Source organism: Palaemon carinicauda, chromosome 17 (assembly GCF_036898095.1).
Source record: "Palaemon carinicauda isolate YSFRI2023 chromosome 17, ASM3689809v2, whole genome shotgun sequence".
NCBI lineage: Eukaryota > Metazoa > Arthropoda > Malacostraca > Decapoda > Palaemonidae > Palaemon > Palaemon carinicauda.
In genome coordinates, this window is record NC_090741.1 from 26623153 (window position 1) to 26638766 (window position 15614).

A 15614-nucleotide genomic window follows, 5' to 3' on the forward strand; every position below is an offset into this window, starting at 1 on the left:
CTACAAAGTATTTTCCTTTTTTTAAAGCATTTACCCATATAGGAAAAGGCATGGCGTTTGTAGGAAGTTTCAATTTATAAGGTAGGTGGTCGGGGTAGGATAATGGATTGGGCTCTGAACGAGTAATTATTTTCTTGATGGCATTTAAAGTATTGTTCATTTTATAGATTAAATTCAAATCTATATCCAATATATATACGCTTTTCATAATTTTTTCCCACCCATTATATAAATCTGGTAAACTATAAACCGACGAGGAAAAATAAGTATAACAAGTAAAATTATTGTAATTTAAACGAAAAGGTTTGTGTTGATGAACAACCCCAAAAAATGTTTCAAAATTGTGAATTATTGGTAATATATAATTAGTTAGTTTTTCATCATTACATTTTTGTTTAACAAATAAAATATCCGTGTATATTTTATTAAAGTTGATTTTATAATATATAAACCGCCTTTCATTTTCATTGATATAATCTCCAAAATATACACGAAGCAGGGATATATTATGTTGTGCTCTACTTGAATTTAAAAAAAATAAAAGTAACAATAATAATAATATAGAAAGTTTTCTATACATTGGTCCGTTAGATTGGAAATAATTAGATATTAGAAAATGATATATCATATATACATAAAGTTTTTTAATCATATATTTATTAATAAATATATTTTAATTCATTTTAAAGTAATTTTAACTAAATTAATAATGATAACGAATATTTTTGTATAAAAATATTTATTTAAAATAAACCAAAAAAATATAAATAAACCAACAGACGAGTGGGTTACATAATTACTAAAATGGATAGCCTACATAAATGTTTATTTTGCATAAAGTCTTTCAATAAAATAATGTTAGCAATATTTCTCGTTTTGTTATTTGCTATTTTGATTTATGTAGGACTCAAATATATTACCCCAAACACAAATAAACCAACAGACGGGTTGCTTACAAATTCCGTGGTGTAATTTATGTCTGTCAAGGATTGGTTAATAAATATTTTATCTAAATAATATATTACTTTGATTATAAGGTGTTAATATTTCTGGGGATAAATTAAATTTGTTTTGATTTATAGATAAAATGAGTTTATCTTTTTTTATTTCAATATCAATATTTCCTTCTTTGTTAATGATTAATTTTTCATTTTCATCGTGATATTCCTTATATTCATTTTTGTTATCATTGTCAATTGGCATGTATTTATTTTCATGTATATTAAAATGATCGTTTTCTTTAAAAATACTAGTACTATTATTATCATTATCATTATTTTCATTGTTGGCTCCTAAACGGATTCTTTTACATTGAAATATTTCAAAGCTACCTTTTCTCTTCTTATTGTTGCTATTGTTTTCGTTGATAAATACTTCATCATCACCCAATTCATCATCATCATCATCATCATCATCATCATCCGAGTCTTCTTTTTTTCCTTCATCTTCCTTATTATTAATGGTGGTAGTATTATCCTCAGAAAAATGAGTTTCCCGTGATGTATAATTATCCTTTATGATAAAGTTAGCATTATCACTATCATCATCGACAAATACTTCGTCGTTGTCAGAGTCTTCTTTTTTTCCTTCGTCATCTTCGTCTTCCTTATTATTGATAGTGGTAGTATTATCCTCAGAAAAATGGGTTTCCCGTGATGTATAATTATCCTTTATGATAAAGTTAGCATTATCACTATCATCGTCGACAAATACTTCGTCCTTGTCAGAGTCTTCTTTTTTTCCTTCGTCATCTTCATCTTCCTTATTATTGATAGTGGTAGTATTATCCTCAGAAAAATGGGTTTCCCGTGATGTATAATTATCCTTTATGATAAAGTTAACATTATCATGATCAAAATCTCTGGTGATGGGGATATTATCATCGGAAAAACTGTTTTTTTGTGGTGCGTGATCATTAAACTCTTTTACGTTTTCTTTCTTCTCTGTATCATTATTAAAGTCATTATACGTAGCTTCTTCTCCCCGCTTATATGAAATAAAAGTTTTGCTATTTTCTACTATATAACTAGCATTATTGTCGCTGTTATTTTTTTCGTTGTCTCTGCAACAAATTTCTTTATCAAAATATTTTTCCGTTTTTTGGTCATCACTAGAATTTTCATTGATAAATATTTTATCGTCCATCTTATCATCATGAAGTTCCTCCTTTTCTTGAACAATTCCTTCTTCTTCTTCTTCTTCTTCTTCTTCTTCTTTTTTTTCTTTGGTATAGTTATCATTACTATTTTGCATGACCGAGTTCAATAAAAAACCATTTGTTAATTTAAGGTTATAATTTTCCTTACTAATTTTCGTTTTATTATTCTTAATTTCAAATTGATCATCATTATCATTAATGACATTATTATATCCCATTTTGTTATTATTGTTGTTAATTTTTTCTAGATTTTTTGTTATTTCCCTTGTAATAATATTAGCATTCTTAGAATTTTCCGAAAGAAAATAAACATTATTATCAACTTTCATTTGGGGGTGTCCTGTAAAGGTAACATTATTATCCGAGTATTTTTCGCTTAAAAAATCAAGTATCGTAGAATCCTGGTGGTTATCTTTATTAGATATAGCCATTTGCTTAAATAACATATCGGTAATAAAATGAAAACCTATATTAAACAACGAACAAAATACCATATTAATAATCAAATCTTTATTATCTATGGGTGTTAATTCATCTGTTAAAGTGTTTGTAGATTTCTTATTATTTAATAATTCAGCAAGTTTAGTTAATTTATCCAAATTTTGGTCCCTCAAAACTGATACTTTATACAACATAGCTTTCATATTGCGGTTTATATGTCCAATTGCTTGAATCATCTGTGGGTATTTTGAGTTTGATATTGGAACATTCTGAACCTTATCAAAAACTTCCCGTAAAGTCTGAAGAACAAATGTTGTTATATTAAAATCATCTTCGGCAATATATTTTTTCAGTAAAAGTATTTTCTTTGTGTTGTTGAAAATATCAACATTTGATAAAGAATCTATGTTATTGTAATAAAAAATGCGTTCTGTTATATTTTTCAAAGCAGAATTCTCTTTAGATTCATCGTTTAAAATTTTTTTCAATAATTCTTGAAATATGATACGAGTTAGTTTTGCTTCATATTCAACACCACCTTCTAAACTATTATTGAATAGATTATATTTTTCCATAGTTTATTTTTTAATTTGCTTAGAAAATATGTTATATCTCAATACTTTCCTTTGTCACCGACAATAATAAATAAAAAAAAATGAACGATAATATATATACTTGTATTTAAACAGTTTAAAAGTTTTTGCTAATTTATGTTTAAGGTGTGACAAAAAATTATTATAAGTTGTTAATTAAATTTTTATATAATAATAATAATAATAATAATAATAATAATAATAATAATAATAATAATAATAATAATAATAATAATAATAATAATAATAAAATTTAAAGAGGAAACCCACAATAGCATAATGTCATGCTTTAGAAGTGTCTGCAAATTTGTAACTTTTGCTGCAGCCATAATGTCACACAATAACCAGGTAATCAGTATTTTAGTTATCTAACATAAACTTTAATATACATAAATATATATATATGTACTTTATATGTGCTATTGTTTTGAAAATAACCAAAATGTCATTAAAATGGCCGTAAACAATTCGAATTATCAGTAGAATATTTTGATATGTAATCATGGATACTGGGTCCTGTACAATCTTTCCGTCGAATATGTCCCAGATAATCAAAATCAGATTCTTCGCCAAACATATTAATTACATCATCAGACGGTTTATTTTTTAGGGGCATATTAGTCACCATTTCCCCTCTAGTATGCATTGTAAAATTATCATCATCATCATCATCCTCATCATAATTTTGACCGTGTGTTATCATTCCCTTGGTCCTCTTTTTAGAACACATACCAGGTGCTTCTAAATATAGAGCATTTTTGTTTTTGGTGAATCGGTTGTACAAATTTTGAATATAAACTACAGAGTTTTTTAGAACTAGGGGCGCTCCATTGCATATATTTGTTAACGTAACAAAACCTAGGTTTTTTACGTAAACGATGTTGGGAATAGAATTGTCTATTATTGGTCTTTCTCCATTTTTTACTGAAAAATATAAAGTATATTGTTTTTTATTATTTTTTGCATTTAATATTAATTGTGGATAAAATTTCCTGGCAACATCAAAGGCAAATTCATGATCCTTAAACTCAACCTTTTCATTGAAATCATCATTAAATTCACAGAAGTAATTAACAAATATATCAGCTGATTTTTTCAATTTATTGTGTATATCATTAAACATATCAGGATGTTTATTTATAAATTCGATATATTTTTCTTTTTCTTTTTCAAAAATTTTACTTTTGTGGTACTTATTACTACTAACTTGTTCATCTACAATTTTCATATTATTATATATATTACCAATAGTACTTGGTGTTAATTTAGCCCTAGGAACATTTCCATTGTGTGTCAAATTTGTATTTGAAGCAGTAGAAATTAATTTATCATTTATATGTGATTCATCCATAAGCTTTATGAGAAAATTATATGCAGAACAATCACTGGGTTGATTCAAAGAATTAGAAACCATAATTGCATTTCCATGCTTGTTTACAAACAAAATATTCGATGGAGCTAAAAGGCACTGCCCATTAAAGGGAGGAATTTCTATTAAATTTTCTTGGTGTACTTCATTAAGAAAAGCCAAACTTACAATATCATGTAATGTGTGGCACAATAACCTGTTATTAGAAAGAAAGTGGGGCTTTTTGTCTAAATATTTTAAGGTGTTGTTGCTTTTATCCTCATTAATAGTCATTATACTCCTATCGTGGTTTTTATCTGACTGTCCTTGAATATTCATCATGGTTCGAATGAACGAAATAAGTACGGGATTTAAATTGAATACTCTCATACAAATATCTCTAGGATCTTGAGGATTATCTCCCGGTAAAACATATTTCAGGGGTTCTCCGTTCTGGAAAATATTATCAATATCAAAATTATCATCACTATCAACGGATTTTATATATAAATTATAAGGATTGTTATTATCATCATCATCATTATCATCATCACTACTACTGCTACTATAAGAATTGGTTTTAAATGGTCCAAGATTTATTTTCCTTTTATGTTTGCGTTTAGAACTATTACTACTACTACTACTACTACTGGTATTATCAACATCACTTTCGGCATCAGATTTGTTGTTATATTCATCTAAAAACTTTTTTAATTCTGGTATTATTCCAATATTGTTATTCTCTATTTTACTCTTTATTTTGGTGGGTATTTTTTCTTTTATTTAAATCTCTTATATTAACATTTTTATCTCTTACATAATATCCACATCCTAGTGTATTATTTCTGGCTAAAAACCTTGAAAGAACTTTTCCATTTGATATTTGTTCTTCGCTAGAATTTATCATACAGACTTTAACTCCATTACAAATTCTATTATGATTCATTGCTAATATTTGCATTAAGATTTTACTATTTGGAAATATTAAAACCCCGGGAGGAAATGCAATGGTTTCAGAAAAACCAGTATTCTCTGGTGGATACAGCTTAGAGTTTATTCGAAAAATGGATCGACCATGGATAAATGGACCCATATTAAACTTTTCATATCCATGCCTCGTTGGATTCATATTACAGGATGTATGTTGAAGTGGTTTTTCAATATTTTCATATAGCAAACCAAGTTTTAGATAAGTACAAGGCGCACAAAAGCTTTCAAATACCCTTTCCTGGCGCTCATTTATTTTTCTATTTAAATGATCTGTATATATTTGTTTAATTTGACTTGTTATATCAAATTCTATACCATTATCAAAGATTTCATATAGTAAATGACTAAATATACACTCTTCGCTAAGCGAATCTATCGTTTTTTCCAAGTCTTGTGTTAAACTTTTTAATTCGGGAGTAGATAAATTCTCTATTAATGTATTCAAAACTTCTTCGTTCATTTTTTCTTTTTGTGGATTTTTTCCATCACCAAAATTTGTAGGTAGATTATTAGGATTTAGAAAAGGTTGTTGTTGTTGTTGTTGTTGTTGTTGTTGTTGGTAATAATTATTAGTATTACCTTGTGCTTGTGCTTGCGGAATTACAGTAGCAGCAGAAGGAATAGATGATTGTGGTATCAGAACCGGATTGTTATCGACGGTGGTGGTGGTGGTGGTGTTGTTGTTATTAAATGGTGATATCTGATGTTGTGGTGGTTGTTGAAGTTGAGTATATTGATATGGACTTTGATTATTTATTCCATAATTATCTTTACTATTATATGTTGTTGTATTCATATTTTTTAGATATAATAAAATAACACATTTGCTGCTTATATTTCAACTTGAGAAATGAAACTATATAATACCTTTTGATAATCTTTATCATACTCGTTTCCATTTGAATGAATTATATTTAAAAAATATCGGTATAATTGCCTAAAATTATTTTGAATTTGAATTGCGCGTGTAATTTTATGTTGTAAATGTTTTCTATATTTAGATAATCTACTTTCATAATCAATAATAGATTCAATTATTAATTTTATCGCTCGAAGATGAGGATAAAAATTTTCTAATACAATTAAGGTATTTGGGGGATATTTAGATCGATTAAAAGCTTTGAAAAATTGCATATTTTTTATAGGGAGTATAGGAGTTTTATAGTAAGGAGAATAATTTATACTATATGATATATGTTTGACCGGCTTCATTATTGTCTCATAAAATTTCTTATAGTATATTAAGAAATTTTGGTAGTATATAAGTATACTATATAATTTTATTCTTGTTTGGTTAAATGGGGCCTGAATCATATAATCGATATTATTATTATTATTATTATTATTATTATTATTATTATTATTATTATTATTATTATTATTATTATTATTATTATTATTATTATTATTATTATTATTTTGGGCCATCATGAGGTTTTTTAATTTTAGGTTGGAATTTTTTTTCATATATATTAAGTGATAAAAATGGCCATAAATATAAACAAAACTTAACTTTACAAGTCAAAATAGGAGAGCTGTTTCTTTGGATAGTCTTGTTATGAACAACCAAAATAATCTAAAAAAAATTTTATTTTTTTTTTTTTACAATTTTTGGTATTTATACAATAACTTTGGATTAGTTTCTGTTATCTATTTAAAATCTAAACATATATAAATAATGAATATCGATAATACTTATTGTAACGAATTCAAAAGTTTGTATACGGATATAATAGAAATTAGAGATCTATCCAATTATATAAATCTTCAAATCTTTAATTATATATTTTATTTTGATGAAATAGTCATTCCTTGGGAAATGAAGAGTAATATAAATTTATCAAAATTAACAACTAGTCAAATTGATCGATTATACTTTATTGGTTTCGATTCAAACTACCTAAACGACAATAATGACGTACGGTACAAAGAGACTAATTACATATTGTCTTTCCGGTCAAAATATATTGATAATTTAAACCTTTATATAAATTTGAATGTTAATACTATTGAAAAAGTTTTAAGTCATGATTATCCGCTTATATGTGGTAAAATGTTTATAACACCCCACTTTAATACATTTGCTAATATTTTTTCGTCAAATAATAATAGTTATTGTTGGAATTGGGAAATTCACCATAATACAAAAACAATTTATGAATTCCTGGATGAAAATGAACGAGAGTTGTTTAAAAGGCCCCAAACGTTAGAATATCTATGTCTTCTTCAATTGTCACATGAAAATATTTGGCTTTTACCGAAAAATTTAAAAGAAAATATCAATATATTAATTCAAATTAACCATATAATTAAAAATTTTAATACTAGCAAATGTAAAAACATGATGGATTTTGTTGTATTTTAATAATGATATTTATTACCATTTAGTATCTAAAATATATGTCATTTATGCAATTTCTTAAAATATGTGTATGTGTGTGTGTTTTATTATACATCATTTAATAATTTTTCTTCGTCTATTTATTAATTAACACACTTCAATTCATTTTTTGGAGTGCCCGTATAATGTTAATCATATAACTACTGTTTGGTTTATATTTATCTGGGCGTTCCCTAATAATATCAGAAATTTCGTTTGATGATGAAGAAGCATCTAATTTTACTTCGTAAATATTCTTATCGATCATCTTTTTTACCTGATTTTTTGGTTGTAAAGATCCACATAAAGAAATCCCTTTACACGTCTCTCCTTGAAAAAATATAAAGTAATCATATAAATAAGAAGCTATGGAATTTCTTAAGTCTTGAATAATTTTCATTCTATCTTCTGCTATAAATGCATTTGTTTGAATATCAATAATAACCATAGGTTTGGGTTTTGGGATAACGCAACGATTTTTAGTTTTATATAAATTACATTCAACTAAAAATATGTAATCTTTTAATATATAAACTATATTATCGGGTATACAGTGCTCATAAGATTCACTCATCATTGCATTGTTTATCACAAAATGATAAGTGTAAAATTTTAATGTAGCGGGAATACCATTAAATTTCATGAATATATTAGATTTTTTTATTGTGGTTTCATTAATTACATGGTGCGGTTTACTCGATGCAGATATGTAGTTATCTAATACATTATTAATTTTGTTTACATTTTTAGAAACAGAAGCATTCAATCTCCAACACATAGCAAAATAAGTCAATATATCAGAAGTTTGTTTATTCACATAACTTTCTTCGTACTCTAAAATAAATGGATAAGATTGTGTATAATTATCGGGTTGTACTCGCTGATATAATTTTATGGGGCCTTGTTCAATATAAACTGTCTTTACAGCAAAGTTATTACATTCTAAAAACGAAGCTAAACCTATGATACTGTTATTATTTACCAATATAATGAAACAAGGTTCTTTATACACGGGACCCTCATCGTTTATATATAACATTTCACGAGTCAATATATTTCGTACAAAAGTTTCCTTTTTTTCTCTCATTTTCTTATATTGAATATTATACGTTTTTTTTTTGGATTGATACACAAACGATAATTATCAAATAGGATTTCTATTTCTCGGCTATAGAACGTCATACACGAAAGATCATTACACGACCCCTTAAATTTTTTTATTAATAATGGGTGGTTCTCATTAATAAATCTTCTATATTCTCTTTCTTGTGATACCATCATCATTGTTTGTTCATTTTCTCTAACAATCAAATTCATTTTATCTTCTTCATTCATCTCTACCAATATAACATCAAAGGTTAAAATTACCTGTTTTAATAATTTTCTTTCAGTCAATAGTTTTTCATTTTCTAATTTTGATACTTTATAAAAAAATCCATTATTACATTTCATGGAAAATTTATGCGCCGCATACGCTGACAATATTTTTATTCCCAGGTCCGTTAATGTATTATTATTACTAAATAAAACAAACCCCAAAATCTCTGGAGTTACCAAGCTAAAGTTGTAAACATATTCTTTCCTCATTGTTATATTTTTGTTTGAAATATAACAAGGTATGTATATAACATGTGCCACAAATATATATTTCTTATTTAAAATATTTAGTTTCAGATACCCATTCTTGATGTACAAGGAAATAGCATTCAAAAACGTGTCCACAAATAAAAGGTGGGATAAATTTATAACTATTACAAAAATGAACTGTATTATAAAGAATTCTATAAGGTAATATTGTGTTAGTTGAGGGGGGGTTAACTAATAGTCTTTCGTTTAACAGTGGTGGGGGTGGTTTGGCGGGATATTTATTCTGGTTGCAAACAACAGGAAGATTTATTATTTTATCATATCTACATACTGGACAAATTTTATTATAAGAAAAGTAACGAGATAAACAAAATGGGTGGAACTTGTGACCACACTCTGTTATAAAATACTTTTTCATGTCATCTAAACAAATTGGACAACTTTCTATTTTTCCTTCTATTTCCCCATTGGTTACCCATTCACTATCTTGTTTATCACTTAAACCCCACAAAGCACGACGGATTGATTCTTCGTTTGGGGACATTGGAAAATCATATGTTTTCAAAATGTATTCACACGGAAATATAAACACTGGCCACGTTTCCATATTGGTTGGGCGTTCTATTGTCCCATCCAAATATGAACCATATATTCGTGTTAAATTGGGAATGAACGATGATGATACTGATTTGATTATTTGTAATCCTGTAGCATTATTATAAAGAAACATCATGTCAGCCGTATTAAATATGCTGGAATTACCAAATAAACTCGTGGGTGAGCTATGAAACAAAGACATTAAAAGCCTGGCAACATCGTTGCGTTTTAAGAGTAATGCTAGTTGTAGTGCCGTCAAATTTCCATCGCCTTGTCTAATTTCTATATCTGGAAGCAACATAAGCGGATTTCTATCTTGCCAATCTTTCAATATTAATAGTAACTTTTTATTACCCTTTGTTGTAGCAATCCTATGAAATATTTTTTGATTTAATGTGGAAGATTTTAGAAAACAAGAGGCCCCAGCTTTTAATAAAAGTTGAAAATAATTTGTTTTTTTAACACAACAGGCAGTCATAATGGGAGTTAGCCCATCTAAACCAGGAACATTCAAATTATTTTTTATATAGATTAGTTTTAATATTTGATAAAAATTACTAACCTCATTTTTAATACAATATTGCAGTAAAGTTAATCCTTCCGGTATCACTGGCGTTTTTGGTAACCACGTATGATATTTATTCAATAGTTTCTCAATTCCAATAACTTTATTACTTGAAAATACTGCTAAATGTTTTATAATTCCTGGACTAAAATTCCCATCTTCTAATACGTGGCTGAATAATCTCCAATGCTCGTTCCATATGGCCACCTTAGCCATTTCAAGGGTGGTGGTTGACATTTTGTTCGAATTTAAATACATACACAACCACTTATTTTCAGAAAAATATTCAAAACTATCAACTATATCTTCTTTGTTTTCACAAATAAGAGGTGCCAAATTTCCTTCATGAATAACATTTTCGACCAACATTTCTAACACAGCAGAGCAATGATCAAAATTATTTTGATTTGTTTGGGAAAATATTGGTAACCAATTAGTAATAACCTGCTCAAAATTTGCATCTGATAAATGTCCCAAAAAGGCTAAAAAGGATGTCTTTGTTTTTGGATCAATATCTATCTGTGTAGTAACATCTATAAGGCCACGCATTAATGCCCCATTTACTTTCAAAAAATTACAATCACGAGTTCCAGCTAAAATACAGGGCCCTATAACATGAAAAAATCCATCAATTATCCACTCTAAACAAAATGCTATTGGATTTAAAATTGGCTCAAAACATCCAATAATAGCGGGTAATTTCAATTTACGTATTTTATACATTAATCGCTCTATTAGTTCATAACATAAATTGACATCATAAAATACGCGATGGGGATTAATATACCATTCTGTTATGTTAAGTCTGTTTATACGAAACCTAACCTCCCATGAGTGTCTAAAAAAATAATTGTATAATAAACCTTGATAACAATGAGAAAGGTTGTCTAATGTTTTAGCAATAACCAAAGGGGAAAATGTATCAAATAATATATGAAAATTAATTTTTTGGTTCAAGGAATTTGTATCTATTTGTTCTTTACTAATTTGTTGACAAAAATGATCAATTACTGCGGGCATGAATATATTTGCCATTTCATGTGGCATGATTTTAGCTATAGAAATAAATAACAGAAATATTGGTTTTCCTTCTGTATCTTTCGTGTTAGTGTCTATTGATTCTAGATATTGTTCCCCATTTGTAAATTTACCTCCATCAGTTACTGCCCACGTTGCAATTAGTTCAATAAGAGATAAAATTTGTACTGAACACAAATTTTCGATACATTCCGAACATCCACTTGAAGCGTTCATAATATTATTACAAAATTTAGAATATATAACAAGACGATGGTCATCTGTTGATGGGTACAAACGCGAATCCCATATTCCATATAATTGAGTTTTATTTGACATATTTTCTTTTTTAGTTGATTATTAAAATAATTGGCCAACTGACCCAAGTGTTTTATGTATCCACTTTATATATAATATATATATATATATATAAAAACATTTTTTGGTTTCAGTTTCTACCATTTTTATGAGTATTACTATTAACAATATTAATTTATGGGTCATCTTCTTCTGGTTCATCTTTTTGTAAAATATATTCCATTTCTGCGTGACAAACCAGGTGATAAAAATAAGGGATGTATGGAATAGGTACTATGTCAGAATATAACATTTTCATTATTCCTTTTGTATTTCTTACATTAAAATACAATATATTCTTATTTACTTTATTTGTATATTCTCTGAAAAATTCTCGGAATAAATAAGGAGACATTATATGAATCCCATCCTCCAAAAAAACACCATAAAATAACGTTTTCCAATCATCATCTTTCGAGAGAAGGGAAGGAATCATTAGAGATATATTTAAGGAGGGGTCTTGCCCCATGATTATATAACTTCTCTTATAATCAATGATGTTATTATTAAATACTATATATAAATTTATAAAATGTTGATCGGTTTTAAACATGACAGTTATAATACTCGTGTCTCGTTCGTTTTCCTCTAATATATAATAGATTTTGTTAATACTACCATAATTTAAAAAATCCTCTTTGTTTTTATTTTCTAACATATGTTTTAGTATATTTATAGGACATACGTAAAATCTGTTTATACCTAATATTACTGTATTGTAGGTTTTTTCTTCAAATATTTTTTTAAAACGTTCAGTAATATGATGTGGTGTTGTATTGAATTCGTATACATATGATTTTTCTGCCATTTTTTAATTATATTTAAAAAATGTCAACGTATATTGATGGGATATTTTATTCCCCAACGAAACCTAGTATGGGTGTTGTTGATAAAATAAATGAATTTATGAACCAAAACGAAAAAAATATCCTCATAATAGAAGAAGAGAAAAGTTTATTAAACAATAAGAAAAAAAATATAATAAACAGTTTTTCTTCGAATAATATAAATAAAATATATTTCAATCACAAAGAAGGTAAACAATTCGGTATAATAGGACAATTGAGAATCAATCAAGAAAACAAGGATAATAATTCCCCACGTTATTATTATTTTATATTAAATTATGATGACGCCAATAATGTTATAAATTTATATATAATAATCAATCCAAGTGTTTTTCTGCCCTTTGTTTTATCAACTTACAATATACCAGACCCCAAAGATTCAATTTATACATCAGTAGTCATGAGCGGTGAATTGGTATATCATCCTAAAGATATAGAGTTCTATCATGACAAAATTGTTAATACTCTAACAAATAAAACCCACATTGATTTGGAAAATATAAAATATGATGAAATAATTTCAAATTTATCAGAAAATTTTAAAAGGGTTATTAAAAGTTATTTGAGGATTAAGTATAAAGGGTTTTGCTAATTAGAATAAATACTTATTATACTCTTCTTCTTCTTCTTTGTTGCCATCATCATCATAATAATAATGGAAATTATTCATTAGAAGAAATATATGTCGACGATGAAAAATTCTATAGACTTGAAATAAAACAGTTTCCAAGAAATAATAATAATAATAATAATAATAAGAAAAATAATCATTACAAGAACAACAAAACAAATGATTTTTCGTCGGCTACCCAGAAATGTAAAAATATTTTACATATGCACAACAACACGAAAAATGATAATAATGATATTAATAATGATACTAGAAATGTATATTGTCCTTTTCATGAACATTTTAAGACTTCTTACTCAAAATCAGGAAAATTATACGAAAAAAACCACTTGTACATATGTTTCTCCAACAATTGTATTTTACCCAAAAATAAAAACGGAAATTGTGTTATATCTACCATCAAATTTTTAGAATTATATTCCAAATTAAATTTGACTAATATCAATTAATTCACAATAAGGAATGAAAACTACTATTTTTCCTGAATATAATTTTAATAAACAAGGTGAAATCGGTAGTTTGCTCTTTGAATTATGATCAATGTCGGCAATTTTAATATTAGAATAATTTATGATTTCGACGTCCTTTTCAAAATTAACAATTTGTTTTTTTGTTCCACTGTTGTAGTCATAATACTCGTACATAGAATCTAATTGCATAAAAGTCTCTCCATTTTCGGTTATTATTTTTGACATATCATGTGAAGGTGAATATTTCATCTCAGTTAACAATTTTGCTTCTTTTTCCCGTGAATAGTTTTTATCTGTTGGCATGTTTAAGAATTTTTCTGAAACTTTTTCCCTTGTCTACCAAATTCAAAATTAAATTTATTATCGTTTCCGGATTCTGTAGTTTATCAAATGTTTTGTAAAAAATTTTATTTGTGTATAAATTTTTTAAGTAATCTAATTTTCTGTGACATATATTTTGAGTATATATGACATCCGTTGAATCATCGTCCTTTTTGTCTAATAAAACGAGAAAGGCTTTTCGAAATTCGTGATCACACATTTCAGATAACTCTTCTTCTTTGGGATGATAAATTAATTTATTATCATTCAAAAAGAAATACAAATCTTGTGGCATAATATGAATCATGAAATCAAGAGTAAATTCATTTTCACTAGAAAACACCGATACATTATAATATGAATTATCAGAATATTGATTTGATATAGGCGATGCAAAATAAAAACCAATAGGAGGATATAATTCATCAAAAGGGTTTTTAAATAAGTGTTTTTGTAATAAATTACAGAAAAGTCCTACATATATTATAAATATAACCCACAATAATATTTCAGAAATAATCATACTTTGTTTTTTTTTAATATTAGAAAAATGTTTTCCTTTTGTTGTTATTGTTATCCAGAAAATAACAACAATGATATCAACACTACAACATATAATCATTATTTTCATACCACACCCCGAAATAATAATAATCCTTCTTATAAAAACAAAAAAACATTGATATTAATAATAAATAACCAAAAAGTAATAAAGAAAAGAAAGATTTTAAAGGACATAGATGAAAATCTTGGTTTATATATAAACATTTCTAAAAAAAACAATAAACAATTATTTCTAGAGGACGAATTATACAACTTGGAAAAATACCTGAATTGTAACTATATCAATAATTTCATTGTTATAATTTTTCTAGATCCTAAAACGTGGTTAGATGATTATATGTTATTTGTGTCCCTTTTAGAAATTTTTAGAAAACAACAAGAAAATAATACTAATTCGAAGCTTTTTTTCCTGTCCTTTATCATTTCCAATAATTCTCTTCATTCTAAATATTCTGTAACCGAACAACACAGGCAGAGGCTAGTTGAGTTAAGTCGTCTAAATTCGGATACTTATTCTAACATTTCTTATGCAAAATGTTGTTTTAACGCAAATTAAATAGATGAAATAATAAATAATATTAATATTCAATTTAATACTTTGCTATCATTCGGGCGTATTAATTTTTCTAATATAATGTTTACACGTACGAATGATGATATTAATGAAATCGACAATGATAATATTTTATTATGTTTTCATGAAAATCATGAAATATCTACCGAAAGGATTATTTTTTAAGGGATACT